We start from the raw sequence: 12536 nt of genomic DNA, 5'->3' as shown, positions 1-12536 counted from the left end.
TGCCTAGAAAGTTCACTCACAAATAAGTAAGCCCGCATGGTATCCCATACTACAGACTGGTACAAACAACTATGCAGGTGATAGGCAATACATATATGAATGTAAGTCATATAGTAAAACTAGTAGTACCATTTGTGCCAAGTGCCTCATACCAAGATATATACATCTACTTCAAGTTTCGGCCAGGAAGTAAGACCCATGCGCCTCTCTGGGATCACCATGGGGGGATCGGAAATGCCCATATATACCTTCCTGGTCCTGATTTAGGTCTTATATCAATATAGATATCAATCTGTGTATCCGATTATCAAAGTCCGCTCCATCGCGGTGACTGAAGATAAAAAGTCAAATCTATATAGAAAGGGTAGGAAATCTCTACGACTAGGCCAATATCATAAAATGAGCGCATCCTCGATCAATATAATAAAATGAGCGCATCCTCGATGTCTCCAGTCCACTAAAAATTGTAGTAATAAAGGTAGTACGACCCCCATTTCAAAAAAATTAATATAAAATAGTTTGGGTTACAACCCAGCTTTCTCAAGTCAATGCCAAGAACGAATACATGCATCGGATCGACCACATTCGTGATAAAACACCGATCCAATGTATTGCATTCTATCACCAACACCCAAATAAAATGCACAATCAAATATAATAATGACTCCACAAACACCTTACCCTCTAAAGCATAGAAATAGGACTAGCACATGCAACCGACCTCTAACCAAGGCCTATGGCTCAAATCTACTCATCTAACTCAACAACAAGGCCAAAAAGGGATCTCAACCCTAACTGGGTAACAAAGAGGAGGACATGATGAAACATGTGCTCAACTAGTCAATCAATACCTCCAGATCCAACTGAGAATACAACCTCGAGATTTCAAACACAGCTAGCCCCGCCAAACGGCAAAATAAAGCATAGGGGATTCTAACTCTAAATCCAGAAAAAGGATCCAACAGTAATTCACAAGCCTAACTAGGAGGGAATCTCTACACCAATACTTCAAAATAGGAGCTACAATAGAGAAGGACACTAAGTCTAAGAGACTCTCGCCAAATACTGCTACATCGACTAAGTTTCATCCCAAAATCAATCCTAAGGTGTAAATCCGCCAACTACCACAAACATCAACCAAGCCACCTAAAATAGGTTAATCACGGCCAAACTATGTCATAATCAATAGTTTTACCCACTAGACTAGAAGTCTCATAAAACAACCTAGACTAAGAATCACACCGGGACAAAGAAATAAGAAATTAGGAATTGAGCCTAACCCGTCACATACAATCCAAACTACAAGCTATTTATACCAAACAACACCTTATGAAGCTCAAATAAAAGAAAGGAGACCGTAGCCTACCTTGAAGCCAAATACGCGCGCTCCAAGTCCACTTTCTGGTAGTTTTTCACTCCAAAAACAACTCCAAATACCTCCACACTATCAAAATATTGATTACCTCATCAATATGAATGTTTTGACACTAAAATCATATTTTTTGGAGATGGACCCAAAATTGGGTAAAAAATGAGATTGTGGGATCCACAATGAGAATTCTAAAAATGACTCCGTAAAAACGTTCTAAATGCATTATTGAGCTTGTACCCCAAAATGGGGAACAAACCGATGTTCAAAATGAGAGAAATTAGCACAACAATAAATTTCACAATTAAAGCTTAAATATAAGCTAGGGTAGTCCCTTTGGGAGGATTTGTACTTAAATATTCGCCTTTCATGCTTCCCCAAACACGCCAACATACTCCCACGACTCTCATGAGCCCAATGCACTTGGAATCGCCCAAAATGGAGCTCCTTAGCTTGCAAAATCAAAGAAAAAAAAGGGGTAGGGGTTAGTTCGCGTCACTAGTCTTAATTATAAGACCAGTGAATTGCTCTCCGCGAACATGGATGCTGAGCTCTCAAAGCTCCGTGAATATGGTAGATACCCCATGAACATGGAGGTTGATGCCTTAGGCCTTCGTGAATACGACACCATGTACGCAAATGCGGAGAGCAAGGTCTCTAGCTTCCGTGAACACCGCCCCAGTGGCGTGAACGCAAGGGGCAAAATGGGCCTGCACCAAATTTGCTGCAACATTAGATTTTAGCAAAGTCCAAAGTCTTTGATGGGGTACTCGAAATTTATTCGGAATCCCGTGTGCACAAATGGACTATGTTACCCCACTAAATTTGATGTTTTGAACTCAATAGCACAGTCAAAATTTCCAATAGAGGTCGTTTTGATGAAAAGTGGCCACACTTAAGCACCAAATTAAACCAAAATGCACAAAAGGGCTCGAAATGAGACTAGAAGCCTCAAAAGACAAATGAAAGTTCGTTCTAGACCAAAACTCAACATTATGGAGCTAACTATGCTGATGAATTTCAATCTAAGTGCGTTTTCCAAGAATATTGACCAAGGCCAACCTTAGGCCAAATTTCAAAGATTAAAGCATCAAGTGTCCCCAAACTCACACCGATTTCCTCGATACTCATCCCGACATGCTACCAGTCTAATTTGGCCATTTTTAGAGTTGATAGAACCATTAAAATTACATTCTGAAGTCATTTTGCTGGATTTTTGACTGAAGTCAACCCTTCAAATTCTAAGAGCTCCAAAATAGGAAAACGGGCATAAAACCCAAACGAACGACCAGATGATCAAACTGTTAGTGCTAGCAAGTCATAAATTACTTGGGGTCACTACAGAAAAGTTCTAAATTCTAAAAAGATTGAAAAGAAAGAAAATGACCTGGAGGGTCAGTACAATCAAGAAAATGCAAAAAAGAGTTATTGAAATCTGCAACTTTGACTTTCACGAGAGCATACACGGACGTACAAGCTTTCATGGTTCATGGAAGATAATTGTGAAATGGATATCAAAAATCAAGAAAAAGTTAAGTCAACTTTCACGAGGGGGTTTACAGGTTGTGCAAATTTTTACGGCCTGTATACCTAGCTGTGGATTAAAGTTTAGAAAGTATGAAAATTAGCTTGATCAGTACAGATGGAATTACGGGTCATGAAACTATTTACAGAACGTAGAGTGGTCCACAGATTGAAGTACAGAAACTGTAGAAACTTAGACTGCTCTGACTTTTACGGACACCTATATGGACTGTATTAGGAATTACGGACCGTAGAAGGGTCAGTAGAGTTGATCTTTAGAAAGTTGTAATTTCAGTACTTGGGATTCTAGGAGTTATTTGTACGGATCGTACAAAGGTCTATGGATCGTAAAAATGGATTGTGGTTTAAAGTTCAAAAACTCAAAAAATTTAGATATTTTTTACTAACGGACTCCTAGGGCTCATAGAAGATTCTATGGTTTGTAGATGCCTCCCATAGAAGTTGTTAGGCAGTTATTTTTCAAGATTAATTGATTCTTTTCCAACTCTTTCAATTCATATACTACATTGTTTTAGGCTTATTTTGAGGAGAATAACTGATTTTTAATACCCCTAACCATTCCATTTACTCTCATTCACCGAAATTCCAAAACCCTCTTTCTCAAGTCTTCTTCTTCTAACAATCTAGGGCTTCAAGATTTTAAGTCTCCATTGAAGATCAAATCTAAGGTTTAAATCAACGTATGTGGGAACTTCATCAATGGGTTCTTCTTCACCCATTGAGTCCCAAAGAAATCTTAATTTTTCAATATGATTCTTCCCCAATTCTAGGGGTTTCATGATTTTTTATGGGTTCTTATTTGATTTTGATTTCTTCTTCATGAATGATATTATTATGAATAAATTGATCTTAATTATCCAATAATATTTTCATGAACCCATGACATGCAAGAATATCATGATCAAAATTATACTATTATTTTTTTACATGCAAGCTTTATGAATTCAACTTTTCATGAATTTTTAGATAAAGTGTCAATCAACTTATATGATTATCATGATTTAGATGCTTTCATATAAAAGTGTCTCTCAGATTATGTTATGTATCATGACTTTAAGGAGCTACTCTTATGATTATCATATTTCTCATGAATGATTTAGTATTACCAGATTCTTACTGTTTTCTATGATTATCCATGTTTCCATTGGGAGTTTACTTAGCATCAAGTGGACCTTGGGATGAAGGCTCACCAGTTAGTAGAGTGTTACGACCCAATCTAGGTCCTAGGTGTGACACAACGATTAAAATCCCAAAGGACTATAACCAAGCCCCTTAGAATATCATACATGAGAATACATAAGGTAAATAAGAATAAGAGGACTAACTCATAAGTGTGGAATAAATGTCTAAACATAAATGTGTCGATAAAAGAGAAATCAACTCCGAAAGACCATGATGACATAGACTCCATAAACATCTAACATGCCTTTATTACTATGGATGGGGCATAAGACATGTTCCTAGCTCACCAACATGAACATAAAAGTCATAAGGATCAAAGAAAATGTAGATGTCTCATTCTTAGATCATGAGGACTCACCAACAATAAGAGATTTGTACTAAAACTCTAACCACGAGTGGAAGGTGCATAATGATCAATGGACCCTATATTATGATACAATATAGGCAAAAGTATGCGTTATACATGGAATGTACTAAGTATGTCAGAAGCATGCATGAACAATGATAATTGGATGTAGTCAAGAACATGTGATGCATGACCAATATTTTAAAATCATGAGTAAAACTTGAAAGTCTTTTGAAAAGAATAATCACGTGGTCAATGCATCATAAAAATCATAAGAGCTCATAGAACATAACATATACATATATAAGATATTAACCTTAACTGACATATATAAGACCCTGTGAGCTATAACATGAAATCCGATGTAACTTCACATCAAGAATAGAGAGGCTACTTGTCAAGGTGGATTTTGTATCATAAACACAATATAACATGAGCTATATGTGGATCCACTTAGCTAAGCCATAAAGGCACTTACGGTGGCATATAGTTTTGGAACTAAGGGTTGCTACTAGGGTTTCCTTATGGATTCCCACCACAAAGTTCGCTTGGTGCTAATTTAATCCCAATGGAATACATAAAACATAGTCATTCAGAAAGGTAAATCAACCAATCCAATATCATAAAAATAAATCATAAGAATAGCTCCTTGAAAATCATGATCATAACTTCAACTTGTGGATACTTATCTTTCTAAGCATACAATTCATCATAACATGCATATTGCGAGAAGTCCTGTCATAATTCATGGTTTATACTTGATAATATGCTTGAATCATAATTCATAAGTTTCATAAATCATACAGAAATCTTTGATCATAAATTCTTGGTCTAAAACTTAAAATTCATAACATAATGCATGGGTCCTTGTAAAATATATTTTAAACCTGCAATTTAACTCAAATCATGCATGAATAGACTATTGGAATTAAATACAAGCATAATTGAATTGACCCACTGCAATTTGATAAAAAAACCCTAGAAATGGGTAAAATTGAAATAGATAAAAAAGAGAGGAAACTTTGGGACTCCATGGATGGAAAGGATCTAGGGATGAATTCCCACATACCTTAATAATCAAAGCCTTACAATGATGGATCTTGAAGAACTTGAAGATTGAAACCCTAGCTTTTGTTCCTTTGAACTTGATAGAGAATTTGGAGAAGATGAGTTGAGAAAATTTGAAAGAATGAGAGGATATGAGGGAATAGGGTATAGTATAACACACTCATGTTATAATCCTTCTACAGCTCAAGCCATCTCGTTTGTCGAAGGTTCAAGTCAGTTTAAGTGAACACAAATTTCAAACTTTTATGATTGGTAAAAATATTCACATGGACACCATAGAGATAGTATCTCTACAACTTCAAAGCAAATACCACCGCCACCAACTCTAAGTCATGAGTTGGGTAATTCTTCTCATGTACCTTGACTTGCCTTGAAGCGGAAGATATCACTTTACAAGTTTGCATTAGATTACAACCAAGACTAGTTAGTGAAGCATCACAATACACAACAAATCCATCAGAACCTTCCGGCAAAGTCAACATCAGAGTGGAGGTAAGCCTATCCTTTAACTCTTGGAAGCTTTTCTCACATGCCTTGGACCATTGGAATTTCACCTTCTTTTTAGTCAAAGAAGCTAAGAGCGATGCAATGGAAGAGAAACCTTCCACAAACCTTCTATAATAATCGGCTAAGCCCAAGAAACTTTGAATATCAGAAGGAGTCAATGGTCTAGGCCAAGTCTTAACTACCTCGGTCTTCTTTGGATCAACTATAAATCCTTCTCTGGAAACAATGTGACCAAGGAAATCAAATGACCATGGCCAAAATTCACATTTGCTAAGCTTTTCATACAACTGGCGGTCTTTGAGAATTTTCAACACAATCCTCAAATGATGGCTCTTCCTCACTCCGAGAGTAGATCAAAATATTATCAATGAAGATAATTACAAATATATTCAAGTATTGCTTAAATACCCTATTCAGACTCAAGCTACCGGTCATCCAAAGCAACACCTTGTGCCTTAGGATTTGGCATCTTGTCTTTCTCAAATTTTGGAGACGGAGTGTTTGAAGAATCTTGGCCTTGTCATAAATAACCATTTCCACCACCGGACTTGTTGTGAGACAACCCACCTTCATACCGAGCCCTCTTGGACTCCCTTATATTTCTCTCCTTAAGCTTTTTCCCTTCAATTTTCTTGGTATAGGTCATGAGCCTAGAGTTTTCCATCTCCTTGATACATGGTGGTTCATTAGTCTTTCATAACCAAGTCCGACACTCTCAAAATAAACTTTCTCATTCAGGCACGAGAGGCGACTACCAAAGAAGGAGCATATTTAGATAAATTTGTGAATTTGAGGGCATAATTCCTCACACTCATGCTTCCTTGCTTGAGGTTGATAAATTCCAACACATTTACCTCCCTTAGCTCAAGTGGGAAAAAGTGATCAAGAAAAGCAACCTTGAACTCTGCCCAACCTATGAGACCCTCTTCAACCCTTTCCGTTCTCCATTAATTATACTAAACTTGGGTGACACATTGAAGTTGATAGTTTACCAACTCCGCCTTTTCCTCTAAGGACACTCTCATGATACTCACACTCTTGTCCAATTCATTCACAAAGTCTTAGAGATCTTCATCAACCTTGGATCTATGAAACTCGGGAGGGTTCATCCTTATAAAGTCTCTTACCTAAAAAGATAGAGTAGTCACATTTTGAGGAGATACCACCCCTCTATTCACTTGAGTAGTCACAACTTGGGCTAACATTTGAAAAGATACCCAAAATTCTGCATTCGACACTTAGTCATTCACGGGGACATTTGGAGCGTGTTGCTCCTCATCAATAATATTCCATTGGAAGGAATATTGTTGTGGAGGCATGATTCTGAAATCGCAAAGAGAAAGCATTAGAGGAGGAAACCTTAGAGTTCAACTCTATAGCACGATAAGATCATGAAAGAAGTGAAGTATTTTCTAAGATGCCTTATAGCCTCTTATTCATAAATGTGGCGCGCTTCACACTGATGAATAAGACTTTATTATTGTGGCATGTTAGACTCCATAAGACACTTGAAACTTGTGCTCTGATACCAAATTTGTCATGACTTAACTAAGGGCCTAGTCTTAACACGATGATTAGAATCCTGAAGGACCCCAACCAAGCCTCTTAGCATAATATTCATTAGCATTCATAAGGTAAATAAAATAAAGATTAAATCATAACATGAAAACAACATCTCAAATAAATTATAAGTCACAAAGGAGAATAAATGATAACATAGACTCGTACTATCTAACATGCCTCTAAAACTAGATGAGGGCGTGAGACAATCTTCCATCTCACCCAATAAACAATCATAGAGTGATGAAGTAAAACTTTCAAGAGTGAAATAAATGGCATGTCCTTGCACTGTAAGGACTCACCAATAAAAAGTTACTTGTAGAATTTAGCCACGAGTGTGAGAAGGATGAACATGATCGCCGGTCACTATATTATGTTACAATATAGGCAAAAGTATGCGTTAGTACATGAAATGCACTAAGTATGTGAGAAAATACATGAACAATAAACATAAGACATAATCAATGGCATACTCCCTTCTGGCCTATTCAAGTGCGACTTCTCATTCCAAAAAAGAGAAAGGGCGATAGCATTAATCATGGGATATAAGACTAATATCTTTAAATTATATGTAAAGTCATGAAAGCATTAACACATTTATCTCATTAGTCCATGCATCAAAAGGATCTCATAATCATCATAAGAACTCATACCTCAAATGAAACTGTGTGGGATATGACATTTAACCAACATATAAGACCATGCGAGCTAATACAAAAAATTTGATGACTCCTACATCGAGATAGGGGAGGCTACCTTGCTAGGGCATACTGCATAAGTAACTCATTTAACTAGGCGATGTGGATCCACTAGCTTCTCCATATTGACCTATATATTTGCCTACATGGGAAATATAGTTTGGGACTAAAGATTGCTTCTAGTATTCCCTTGGAAAACTAACTATGTTATTGGACTGAAGCCCACTAAAAAATCCACTCAGTGCTTAGTTAAAATCCCAACGGAGCTCATAAAACATGATCATAGACATCATAAGGAAATATAGTAACTACCTATTAATCCTCTTTACAAATATCATAAAATAACTTATTTAACATCATCATAGTAAAAATCATACAATTAGCTCATCTATCACATAACTTATGCAATGTGGTTGTAGGTCTTCCATCATTACATATCTTTGGTCATAAACATCTTTAGGGATTTAACTTTGCTTATCTTTAACTTTGAAATATCATAGAATCATCATTCATGAACTTCTTTGCATAAAGCATTTTCAATTCATAGCATGAAGAGTTCATAAGATATAACTTGAAAATCATGATCATATCTCATAAATCATACTTGAAACTAGCACATAGCATGGTTCATTGAAATTCAACTTGAAATTATGCAATATGATGTGAACTATGTGTAATTAGACTAATAACATTAAAATATATCATAATTGAGAAGACCCAATGCAAATTATGAAATTAAGGCTTTTAATTGAAGAAATTAAAATAGGAATTGAGGGGAAATCTTTGGGATTCCATGGGCGAAAGGTACTTATGGATGAAGTACCACGTACCTTAACCTTGATTAGCTGAGATTGAAAGCTTGACCTTGAAGAATCCTATTGAATTTGCTTGAGAGAGAAGAAAACCTTGAGAGAATACTTGGGAGAAAAGACTTTAGTGTTTTGGGAGTTATGGAGAGAATGAGAAAATTAGAATGTTTTTAGGTAATTAATAGACATGAACTTAGTCCTAAAAACCGTGCACAATTATTAATGACATAAAGGGAAAAGACTAAAATAACCTTCATTAAAGTTTAATTCTGGACCCATAGCGGGCCATCACAATATTTCGTGGTCCCCTCCGTGGTGAGGGACTTGGAATTTGAGAAAACTGGTTCTAAAAGAGTTACCCACCACGAGACTTACCCTGGACCATCATGAGCACCACGATCCATAGTGGTCTTCCGTGGTTGTTACCTTGAACTTCAAATTTTTGGACTTTGAAGGGAAGTTTCAGAACTTCCTCCATGGAGACCTTCATGGTCCGTGGAGGCGTCTACGGTCAATGGACTGGAGGCGTGAGGGGGACTATGAGAGGGGTCTGTAGAGGTGTCTACCACGAAAGCCATAACAGTCCGTGGACCGCACCATGGGTTGTGGTGGCCACTCGTGGCCCTCACATCTATAACCATTTAGCAGGACATCATCCACGATAGCCTTTCACAGCCCGTAGTAATCTTCACGGCCCGTATTGGGTCTCGTAAAGACCACCTCATGCCCAAAAGTTGAGTTTTCTAGAATTTCATCTTTTGTTCCTCATTTTTCCAACTTTCAGGGTCTTACATAAGTACTATGGAATGTACTGAGTATGGATAAATACATAAACATAACATAATATTAAGATAAGTCTAAACATGCTAAGGCAATTACCAAGTAAACATAACATGAACCGATGATCTGATTATGAAAATACATAGTATAAGATAATGTAATATTTTAAAAACTTATACATAAGTGTGGGAGATACCAATAACCGATATATAACCATATGAGCAACAATATGAAGTATGGTGTATTGCCCCACCAAAAGGGCCCAATATGCCTGCCAAGGCATAAAAGCATGAGTCATGAGCTAATATGAATCCACTAAGCTAAAGTCCGATCAGGACAAACCTATGATGACATGTAATTCTAGAATAAAGAGATTACTACTAAAGATCTCATGCCTTTATGTAAGACCTCGGAAGTTAGAAAGCCAAACAAGCAAAAATGATGCAGGAAAAAGTTATAGAAAACTGTTTGTGCAGACTTCTATGAGCCAACCTATGAGTCGTAGGAAGTTCTACGGGTCGTAGGAAGGAATTCATAGAAGGCCAGTACTTGGGAAAATTTTGAATTCTGAAACAAATGAGGTTGATGATCCGTAGATGTGTTGATGAGCCATAGAAATGACCCGTAGAAAGGGTCATGAGGAATAAAAATTTCACTAAATGTGAACCCACTCTATGAGGGGTTCCTACAATCCATAGGAAAGAAACGTAGGTGAGGGTCAGAAACTCGGGGTTTTAAGGTTTGGAGAAGTTTGCAGGATGTACGGGTCCTGCGATCCATAGAATGATTGACATACCATAGGCTATACTCGTAGGATGGGTCCTTAGATTGGAAAATTTGGCTAAGTATTGGGATGTTCTACGACCCCATCCCTACAACCCATCAGGCCACCTACGACCCGTAGGTCTCTATTTATAGTCTATTTCAGCAATTATTAATGAAGGGTGCTTTGGATATTTTCCTACCTATGTACACTTAAACTATGTTGTTTTGGACTTATAAACAACCCTATTACTATTTTAGCCTTTAATATATACTTTTTGCCTATATTGTATCATTATATAGGGTCGGATGGTCATCACGCACCTCTTACTCATGGCTAGAGTTAAGCTTTACTTTATTTTAGTTGGTGAGTCCTCATGATTTGAGGAAAAGATTTTTATCTTTTCGTCTTTCTTATGAATAACATATATTGTCATGAGTGATTTAGGAGCTTGTTTTATGTCCCTATCTAGTTTAGTAGAGGCATGTTGGATGTTATGGAGTCTATGTTGTCTTTTCATTCGAGTTTGAGACTTATTCTCTTTTATTGAGACCTTTCACGTTGAGACTTTATTTCTACATCTATGTCTTAGCCTTATTTCTCTACTTACCTTATGTATACTCATGAATGATATGCTAAGAGGCTTATTGGGGTCCCTTGGGATTCTAATCACCGTGTCACACCTAGGGTCTAGCTTAGGTCATGACAAACTTGGTATCAGATCTAGGTTTAAAGTGTCTTAAGGAGTCTAACATGCCGCGTTGAGTAGTGTCTTTTCATGGATGTGAAGCGCGTCATATCTATGAATAGGAGGTTAAGAGGAGTCTTAGGAAAAATATCACTTCTTTCATTATCTCATTATGTGACAGATTTAAACTCTAAGGATCCCTCCTCTAACACTTTTTTTCTACAATATCATAAATATGCCTCAAAGAAGGAACCCTGTTCGAAGGAATATAGAGAAGGAGAAACAATCTCCTAATATTCCTTTGAATAAGCAAGTCTTTCATGCGGAGTTTCTTGTTGCCTTTCAAATTCTTTCTTAAGCCATAGATACTCAAGAAAATAGGGCAGTGGTAAATCCCGTGAGCCCAAATATGGGAACATCGGCTAGCCGAGTTCGTGATTTCACCTGTATGAACCCTCTTGAGTTTCATGATTCTACGGTGGATGAGGATCCATAAGAGTTCATAGAGGGTATTAGTAAAATTGTTGTCATGAACCAATTCCTTAGGTCTTGATGGCACCTAGTATAACCCACCAGTAGGTAAGCCAACCTGTCAACCCGGAACTTCAAGTAATGGGTTTGAGGGCAGAAACTAAACAAGAGTTGTGAATTATAAAGATAGGCAGAAAGAATAAGTGGAAGTAAACCAAAACATGATATAAACAACTAAAGATCCCTCCCAAAACTTGGAAGTCACAAGTACAGAGCTGCTACAAAATAAAAAATGAGTACAATTCCCGAAAGTTGATCAAAAATATATAAAAAAACTAGCTAGTCTCAAAAGGCAAAAGACGGGCCATCAATACTGAGGGAGGAATGATCCAAAAATGCCAAGTGCTCACCCTAGTCTCCGAAGCTGACTGCAACAGACTTGATCTATCCACGGTGGTAGCTGGTGGTCGGTCCTGCATCACGAAAGTAGATGCAGAGTGTAGTATGAGTACCAAGACAACATGTACCAGTAGGCATCATAGGTCGAATGAGCACTAAAGGTAAAAACAATATGTAAAAGAGGAATAGCCTAAATAGGAGTCAACATAAGCATCAAAAAGGGAAAAGAGTACTGCTTATGAGAACTACAACTAACTATACCCAACTGGCCCCCCATAAGCCCAGCTGGGATACTCTTGCGCAAGTTAAATAAAAACTCGGATGAACCCCCATAAGCCCGCCGAGTACACA

The sequence above is a fragment of the Solanum dulcamara genome, chromosome 10 (assembly GCF_947179165.1).
Source record: "Solanum dulcamara chromosome 10, daSolDulc1.2, whole genome shotgun sequence".
In the NCBI taxonomy this organism is placed as follows: Eukaryota; Viridiplantae; Streptophyta; class Magnoliopsida; order Solanales; family Solanaceae; genus Solanum; species Solanum dulcamara.
The sequence above is the reverse complement of the archived record's forward strand: the minus strand, read 5'-3'. Positions refer to the sequence as shown.